The sequence below is a fragment of the Macrobrachium nipponense genome, chromosome 36, assembly GCF_015104395.2.
Source record: "Macrobrachium nipponense isolate FS-2020 chromosome 36, ASM1510439v2, whole genome shotgun sequence".
Taxonomy (NCBI): domain Eukaryota; kingdom Metazoa; phylum Arthropoda; class Malacostraca; order Decapoda; family Palaemonidae; genus Macrobrachium; species Macrobrachium nipponense.
In genome coordinates this window covers 23,666,892-23,676,891 of record NC_087220.1, presented here as the reverse complement: position 1 = coordinate 23,676,891, position 10,000 = coordinate 23,666,892, and positions in this window count along the sequence as shown.

The window sequence follows — 10,000 nt, the reverse complement described above, 5'->3', positions numbered from 1 at the left end:
TAAATACCGCGTCATTATTCAATGGGAGTTCTTAGAGTGCAATTTTGCACTATTCTAAGGATGCACTTACCCGAATATAGGCCTTTATTTAATTTCGCTTGTGGTGCACTGCCAGTTTTATGCGATTCCAAGTAACTGTCTCGATCTTTTTGAACTTTTTTGAGTGCATTATTAATCTCCATCCCTGAATCCATCTGGTGTCTTCCGTTTCCTGCCTCTACGTGGTTGTTGGTTTTATCTTCCTGATTTAATGCACGTAATTACAAAGAAGGGTGGGACACGTCTGCTATTTCCGCATCTGGTATTTAACCGACCATGTGAAGGGCTTTTTGGAATAATTTTAAAGGGAAGTTGTCAGCATCGAAAGCTTATTAATGACTAAAGTTATCATAGAATTTGACAAGTAGTTGAGTAGATAACTGGGTTCATCTGTGTAATTGGGTAGTTGTTGTGGTTGTTATTTACTGATGTTTTAAATAAAGGTGTCTTTCAGTGAATTTCGATTTTTAGCATAATTCGTTGAGGCGATGAAACCAATTGGTAATGTACATAAATAACCAATATTATTTTCGTGTGAATTTGATTATAAAAACTTAGTAAATTCCCCTTTCTGAAAGAAAATATGTAAATGACTGACTCTTCCGCCTAACACAATTTTTATGGTTATTGCCTTCACCTCCGATCGTCAGAGTAGGTCATATATTACGGTTCCCTCTCAGTGGCTGAAGAGATTATTCGCCAGTCATGTAAATTATGATCCATAACTTTGTTGCATTTGCAAGTTATGCGGAGGGAAGGCTGCTGATGCTTCATACTTATTATCTCTCTCTCTCTCTCTCTCTCTCTCTCTCTCTCTCTCTCTCTCTCTCTCATTTTCAGGCATCCTTTCCCATACAACTGGTTCCATGCAAAGTAAAAACGCCATACACACAAAACAAAACAAAACAACAAACAAACATACAAATTAATACACAAATACAGTGCATATTTCATATATAAACGTATATATATATATATATATATATATATATATATATATATATATATATATATATATATATATGTTATGTACATCTAAATTTAAAATGTCTTTGGACTGAATTGAAAATAAAAAAATAATATTAACATACCATGATCACCAGCATTCTCAATTGTGAGGATTAACAAGTTGCTATCGTTGACAACCAGAGTAGCTTTAAGAGTTCCGATGCCTCTGTAAGTGGTAGGATGAAGGATTAAAAGGATCTGATACAAAATAAATACTAAGATATGAGCACTTATCGATTACAATAATAATAGTAGTAGTACCGTTAACATGACACTTATACCTCTGTGCTCACAAGGAAAAATGTGAGCAATCTAGTTCCTGCTTCTGAAATCATAAACATATCACCACATGACATCTGTTTGATGAGTAGCTATAACAATATGGCTTCTGAAGCCTCTACCTCAAAAGAGAGATGGACAGGATAAAAATAATTAGAGTGAGCTAACATATTAAAATATTAAGAAAAGGATATTTGCCCAGTGGAATTCAGCAATCGTAGCACCCAGGAGCATCAAAAGCAGTTTAATTTAGCTACATGTTTCTCTTGATCTTTGCATATTTTCATTTGTTAAGCCAAAATTTTAAATATTTATTAGCATAAATCCTTAAGTCTCAGAGCTCATATGACACAGGCAAGATTTTAAATCATGCGTTTTTTCTGCTTATTCGAAAATTGTCTTCAGTGCAGGTTACCTTGTACATTAGTATAATGAAAACATAGCTTATGACACTTCATATAATTTTCATTTTCTAGCTAATGAAAAAATCACGAAGTTATATAACGTTAGTGATGTCTCGAGCAAATACGAAATGAAGGAAGCTTAGAATTGGAGGCATCGGAGTGGTACGAGTCAATAAAACCTGAACTTGGTATTGTTTATTTTGAAGGCAGCGGGTTGAGGGCTGGAGGAAAGGACGATAAATCGGAGGAAGGGGCTTCCACTCTCTGCAAACGTTCCGTTTCCTCTCACAAATTGCATTTTGCATACCGCCTCGAAGTCTTGTCCAGAATAATCAACTGTCATTCTGCACTCCTCTTTATCTCTCGACGGGAGGTTGGGCATCGCAGGAACGGTGAAAATCAATATGAAATCCAAACAAAATATGAGGAAGAAACCTAATGACAATAAATATGAAAAACATGAACAGTAAAATAGATTGTATGAACGTAATGTTAACCCCCAACAACGTACCTTTAAAGTTTCATCAAATCAGACAAAAACAAGTGACTGGTCTGTTACTCTCAAAATTAAGCCAGGATAACAATCCTTTCCTATACTTACTGACAAGATTCTGATATCTAGAAGGAAAAAACGTTCATAATCTGATTTCACTTTTTCTTCTGATGTGACTTTAGAAGGTTGGTACAAACAAAAAAGAAATACAAAAATTATTGAATCAGATTTAACCCTGCTGTTCTGTTAGGCCTCTTTTTTTTACCTGAAGCGATTTTGCATTATCATATCTCTTATTTCTTCAGATAGAAGCTTTATCCTCCTTGACTTTTCCTGACTTTAGAAGGGTATTATGATTCCTAAGTTTGGTAAATTTATGACCAGAAATTAATGGGCAACAAAAAAAGTAACATCTAATATGTTCGAGTAAAAAATGACCCATACCTACTTTTTGCTATATTTGGCCGTAGTTATTCACTGACTGCAATAAAAAAAAAAGTTACGATTATTGAAGTAACCCATTCAAAATTTGGTATTTATGTTTTCATTAATTGTTATATCAGTAGAAATAGATTCCATTTGTTTAAAAGTTGTGTGTAGTGAGAAGCAAAAGAAGGTTCTGATATCTTCCATAGTGAAGTTTATCAACCATGGATAAGTCAGTCTTTCCCTTATTGTAGCATTGTTTTCTTTGAACTATAATGATCCAGGGAAAAAATGTGTAAGAGTAATGCACAGCATCAAATTGTACTATCAGAGTATTACCAGGTAAAATTCACTGTTAAAATTTTTGGACACAATGACAAGCAATTTCTTTAGTGTTCCAAGATTCCACAGCTTTTCCTGTAGTCAAGTTTGATGGTCGAGATAATGTTGATGAAGAAAGTGATGATGGTGAGAGTGACCGTCTTTCAGAAATTAATGACTACTCAGTCAGTGACACTGATTATGAAGATGAAGAACAGCTGTCTTCCAGTCTAAATTTAACATCTGAAAAGGGAAATATTGATACTGACTATGGAGGTGAAGAACATCCGTTTTTCAGTATAAGTTTCATATCTAAAAATGGAAATATCATATGGTTTGAAGAGAGAGCAAATATGCCATCGGGTAGAACAAACACAAAAAATATCAATGATCAAACTATTCAATATAATTTTGGAAAAGACAAACACAGAAGCTAATAGTGTATTGAATACAGGGAATATCATTAGCGTAGATGATCAAATGGCAATTTATGGATTACAGCTTCTACCAGGAGTTTGTAAGTGGTATGGAGAGTTACTTAGGAGTCCTTGGGATGACACATATGGGCGTCCTATAATTCGAGCTACAGTGTCTTTAGAAACGTTTTTGAAATATTCTAGGTTCATTATAATATGATGATAAAGAAACCAGATCACGAAGGAGATGCAATGACAAGCTTGCTCCTATTACAGATATTTAGAATACTTGGGTGGAGAGACCCCTCCTGATATATGATATATCATCAACTGTCACTATAGATGAGCAACTGGTTCCTTACAGAAAGCCTCAAAGGTAGAAATGTAATTTGTGATAACTTATTTTGAAGCTAAGTTTAGCTAAGGAACTGAAAGTGCATAAACAAACTATTGTTGGAACTGTTAGGAAAAATCGGCAAGATGTCCAAATAGAGTTATGTAACACTAAAGGAAGGAACTGATATTCTACCCTTGAAGGATACCATGGTATCCCTACTTCGTATCGCCCAAGAAAAGGGAAAACTGCAGTATTGTTGTTAAGTAACATGCATGATTGTGTTACTTTCAAGAAAAAAAGAAAAAAAATCAGACATAGAGTTTTACAATTCAACTAAAGGTGGAGTGAATAATTTAGACAATCTTATGACAACTTATAGGTCAAAGCGTGTGACAAACAGATGGACTATGGCCTTGTTTGATAACATTGTCGTTCCTTTACTCTTTTGTTTTCCTTGGACCCCAAAAGCTCCAGTATGTACATGAAAACGTTTTACAAGCAACTGAAGATGAACGATACCGTTGAGTCCGTCTCTATTTGTCAAAGTTTAACTCCATTGATTTGCGTGATAAAGCCTTTCAGGAAGGGGTAGACTTTTGTTTTTCTTTCTATCAGTTCACGATTTTGGGATTCGGCGCAACTATTGCCAGTGTCTGACGAATTTATTTTATGGTAATAAATGTTGATGCAAGAAAAAAAGGAAAGAAAGATCTTAGTTATAAAGCATGAAAAAATCTAAATGCAACTAAATTTCCAAAACATGTTACAGAATATTTCTGATGTCGAAATTCTGATACAAAATTGAACATTTAGAGAAAGCGATAGAGAGAAAGAGTGATAACCATCAGGGGAACAGTCAAAAATAAGAATAATTTTCTGGTGTCTAATATAATGTGTGCTTGTGTTCGGACATTCACAACATAAGACCTTCGAGGCAGATTGAAAACTTACTGTTGCACTAAAAAGGAATAGTTAGGAGAGGGTGGAAAGTAATATGGGAGAAAGAAAATATGAACAGAGTTATATTACAAGGAATGAAAGGGGTGGGAGCTAAGGTCAAAAGGGACGCTGCAAAGAGCCTTAAGTAATGCCCACAGTCCATTGCTAAAGGTGCGCTGGCAGCAATAATCCCTTGTTGAGATTCCATGATATAGCCCTGACAAAGGCTGGCTATGATAGGTAAGATGGTATTTCTTATGTCAAGAAACTAATAAGCGTTATTGAAAAAAAACCATGTTTCTGATAACGTTCTTCCAAAGTGATTTAAATGAAGAAGCAGTGGTTACTTTTAGCTGGTTAATCTTAAACCATTTATCCGTTTTATGCCACTTTTAGTTTTGTTGGTCGGTGGAGTCCAAAGGTTTACACGAAACCTCTTATTCACTTCAAATCCCAAGTATCCATAAATGATCGCCATTGTGTGAGGGATCTGGCAAAAGGCCGGTTCAATCTATACTAACCCCTACGTGTCATCTTGCTTGAAACAAAAAAACTCTTTTCAGAGACTAATTCATTTTGCATGGAGGGAACAATACTATTGTCGGGGATTTTTGTTTACATATAGGAGGAATTTGTCTATGTTCTGTGTGGCGACAGAAGAGCTGGGGTGGATTGCTATTTATTTCGGATGTGATTTTCGGTGTGTTTTTGTCATAACTGAGAGAGAGAGAGAGAGAGAGAGATTTGAAATTATTCATGAATATATATTGCTATGAGATTAACATATAATCTACGTTTACATAAAAAGCTCTTGTAATAGCAGTGGACGGCTATTTAAAAGAAAAAAAATAAATAAAAAAATAAATGGTATCTCGAAAATAAACTTATATATATATATATATATATATATATATATATATTATATATATATATATATATAGTATATATATATACTATATATATACATATATTTATATATATATCTGTCTAGTAGACATTTCACAGAATTGTTTATTATCAAGCAAAGGCAGGAAATACGAAGATGAGACGGTGTCTTATTTGCAAGAAACTTTGATGATGTGCATCAAAAGAAAATACCCAGTTGTGTGTATTTGTCGTATATTTTATTCAAGGCTTCTTGCTTCTTTTGGAGTTGTCTTCGAGGGCTTGAGCTGACGATGCAAACGTCGTCAGCGTATATGAAGACCTCTACTTCTTGTGGTAGTTCTAGGCAGGCTAGATTTTAGCATAGCCACCTGGGGAGTTCCATTTTCAAGAGTAGTACTCAGACGTTCTGCCTTGGAACACTAACTCAACTTCTCTGTCTTGCATATATCCTTTTGTCCATGCAAGTAGGTTTCCTTTGGTTCTCTTCCGGATTAGGAAGGAGAAGATGGCTGCTGCATTTGATAAATCATGTGCCTTTTCTAGGTCTAAAAAGACCACTTTGGAGCATCTGCCATTTATAACACATAAACATTTGTGAGGCACTCATGGGTGCCTATTCCTTCCCTAAAGGCATACCTACAGACTGTTAGTATTTTTAGGACCATTCTTTCAGCCACTTCTTCTGTGCAGCTGACGACAAGGGATATCGGCCTGTATGCGCCTGGCTCCTTTGGCTTTGGAATTGGCTGCATGTTTTGTTACACCCATTTTTTTTTGGCCTGGTGTTATCTGCATATACCTGCTTGGTAGGGTTGCCCATGTGCCTCAGCATGCTGTAGATGATTGCATCTGCACCAGGGCCTGTGTCTTTTCCCCTTGCTAAACGTACTGTTTACTTCCTCCATAGTGAAAGGTGTGTCTGTTTCATTTATTTTTTTAAATTTCATGTGAGGAAGGATGTGTGAGCTTGTTCTCTCTGCAAAGTTTCTGCCTATGTTGTCAGCTTCTTCTTGCGGGTTGGGTTACATGGTTTGCCCTGTTTTCCCCTTTCCTGAAATTTTTGCAAGGAATTTCCAGATCTGGGTCACTGGGGTTAGTCTGCTAATGTTGGCACATCATTTATACCATGCCTGTTGTTTGATCTCCCTTGTCTCTTTTGTTGCATTGGCTATTACCTCTCTGTCGAAAGAGTTTTCTGTCTCTTTTGATTCTGGCTTTGAGTTTTCTGATTCTTTCACAATAATTCCATGGATCCTTGGCATGGAGGCATTTGCTGCCTCTCTGAGTTTGTCAATAAAATCTTTGTAGAAGAGCTTTATGTCGTTCAGTGGGTTTTCTAGCTATTCAATCGCCCATCTCATCATGGTGACTTTGAATGCAGCCCAGTTGGCAGACTGTGTGTTCCATCTCTCTGGAGGTGGCGGTTTGGTGGGCAGTTTTTTTTTTTTTTTTTTTTTTTTTAGTTGTACGCGTTTATCAATGGCTATATGGTCGCTGGTGAGGGTTTCATGCAACCTACATGTTGCTTGCTCCTGTAAGGCTGAGTTTGCAAAGGATAGGTCAAGCTTTCCACCTCTTAGATGAGTTAGCTCTCCAATATTTGGTACACACACTTCTTGGAATTTGCATGTTAACTGGAATAGGTGTCGACCTATTGGATTGGTTTGTTGTTGTCAAAAAAGTGTTTTCTCGTGTTGCTATGTTGAAAAGTGTTTCCCCCTCAAAAGTGATGTTTTGAGAACTATAAGTTGTGCACTGTTAGTGTTGTGTTTGCAATGGAATGTTATCTATATTCTTAGACGGAATTAAGTTTTTAACAAGTATGATTAACCCTCTATTAGTGTCTGTGCGTTGTGTTCTGTAGACACTGTAACCACTAAATAAGAATTTTGCGTTTTCCCTTACTAGTGCTTCTTGTAATAGTATGATGTCATATTACTGTGTTTGCATGTGTGCTTTTAGGAATGCGTATTTGTTGTATGCGCTTAGAATATTCCACTGAAGAATTCTTATGGTTTGTGTATCACTGCACTCATTTATTTTGATTCAGTTGTCAATGTTTCTTATTTTACTGACATTTGCACTGGATGTGCTTCGACCACTGACAATGTGGACGGCAATGACACTGATACTGGGGATGTACTCGATACGGGCACTGGGAATATCGTTACAATCGTCTGTATTATCCTCTAAATATTTAGAAAACATCTTCATATCATAGTTTTAAATATTAGATATCAAGCAGTCATTTTGTGACGCCTCTGCTGACGTCAGAAGAGATATCAAATGAAATATAGTTATCTTTGTTATTGTTTTCCATAATAAGCGCACAATTATGTATCAATTTGAAAATGTGGCTAATTTGTGAAGCACAATTTTAACAGACTGAATGGTAATATGTAAAAAATGATCGAAAATAATCAAAATAAATGTACAATGAAATACTATTGAAAATACGAAATAAATCTTGATAATCACTCTGATAAACCATCGGCCTTACCGATATAAGAGATAATTTAATATAAAGTTTATTTCTTTATAATAAATATGAGAAACATTTAGCACCATATTCTACCTTGCAGATCCAATACTCATAATTATTTACAATCATTACCAAGATTTAATAGGCTTCTAATAAAATGGAATTATTCTTATTGCGTCGATGTATGTACTTTGTCAAAGGAGTGTTATTGTTGAATGTAAAAAAGAGATATTCCTTTTTGCATTGCACGAACTAACAATGGTACGAGAATTGGACTCTGCCGTCTCTTATTTCGAAAAGCAAAGAGACATCGATAATAGGATGATAAAACAGAAAGTAGAAGGAAACTAAGAAACCCTTCTCCAATGTAAAGGAAACAGTATTGAAGAAAAAGTGGTCGGAATATCCAGGAATTCTTTTTGAGGTTATCATGAAAATTTATTTTCTTGATGATAAATATGAGTAGACCTTACATTAATAATTTTACGATAAAAACCACTTTTAGCATATACATTTTTACAAACATCATTTTCATAACAGTTCTTTATATATATATATATATATATATATATATATATATATATATATATATATATATATATATATATCACCAAGATATGCTCATTTATCATAACTTCATTTGCTTCTAATTGTTTATATTTATTGTTTTAATACATTTATTTTGAAGTGTAACTAAACGAAAACTTGAGCAAGAGTTCAAAGAGAATTTACAGAAGAAGAAACTGAACCAACATTCACGTGGAGGCCGCTTCGTAACTAAAACAGAGAAGTTACAGCACCAGACTCCCAAATAAACTTAATACAAGTCATGTGGTTTTGTGCAAGAACTCGTACGATACTTTAAGGAAAAATTCCATTAACGCTTTCGATACAACATGCACAAGCACAAAGAGCTCGATTGCCGCCCTTATATCTAACTGATGACACTAGACTCGCAACAAAGTGATGGAGACAAAAATTTATGGCAACGGAGAGCTATTATGTCAGCACACTTATTTAGACTGATGAAAGATTAGAACAGCTGGACTGGTTGACTAAGAAGTCTCTTTTTTTACGTTATTCTTTAGAAATTCTAAATTAAACTTATTGTGAAATCTAACGTACAACATTTCAATAGTTATCACTATTGCACAGAATGCATGATAACTATGAGATTTACTCGACGAAACAGAATAAAATACTTGCCTAACGAATTCCTAATCTCTGAGAAGAGAGAGAGAGAGAGAGAGGAGATAGAGAGAGAGAGAGAGGACGAGTAGCGAGAGAGAGAGAGAGAGAGAGAGAGAGAGATTGTTTGTTTGTTTGTATGGTGTTTTTACGTTGCATGGAGCCAGTGGTTATTCAGCAATAGGACCAACGGCTTTACTTAACTTCCGAACCACGTCGAGAGTGAACTTCTATCACCCGAAATACACATCTCTAACACCTCAATGGAATGCCTGAGAATAGAACTCGCAGCCACTGAGGTGGCAGGTCAAGACCATACCGATCACGCCACTGAGAGAGAGAGAGAGAGAGAGAGAGAGAGAGAGAGAGAGAAAGAGAGAGAGAGAGAGAGAGCGCGCTATGGATTTTGCGGGACCAGTTAGCATTCTGGCCTTTTAATGTGTGCCTAACTAAATTTTTTAATGGAAAATTTTTCCGAAGTACATTGAAAGGAAATAACCACACTATTTCCTGTTGAAAACTTCGCAATTCACTTTTCCTAACTAGCCTATCATGAAAGACATGCAATCTATCATGCATTAGCTATAAAAATAGTGGGAATCGGTTAGTAACTCTCTCTTCTCTATAACTGGGTTGCATGGACATGGTCTAACAGAATTCCTAACACTGATTTTCAGCCACGATTTTGGTCTCCCAGCATAAATAAAATACCAGCACCATACTTAATGCGGAATCTGGCTTCACATGTGGCCTTGTAAGGCGAATTTACTAGCTTTAGCA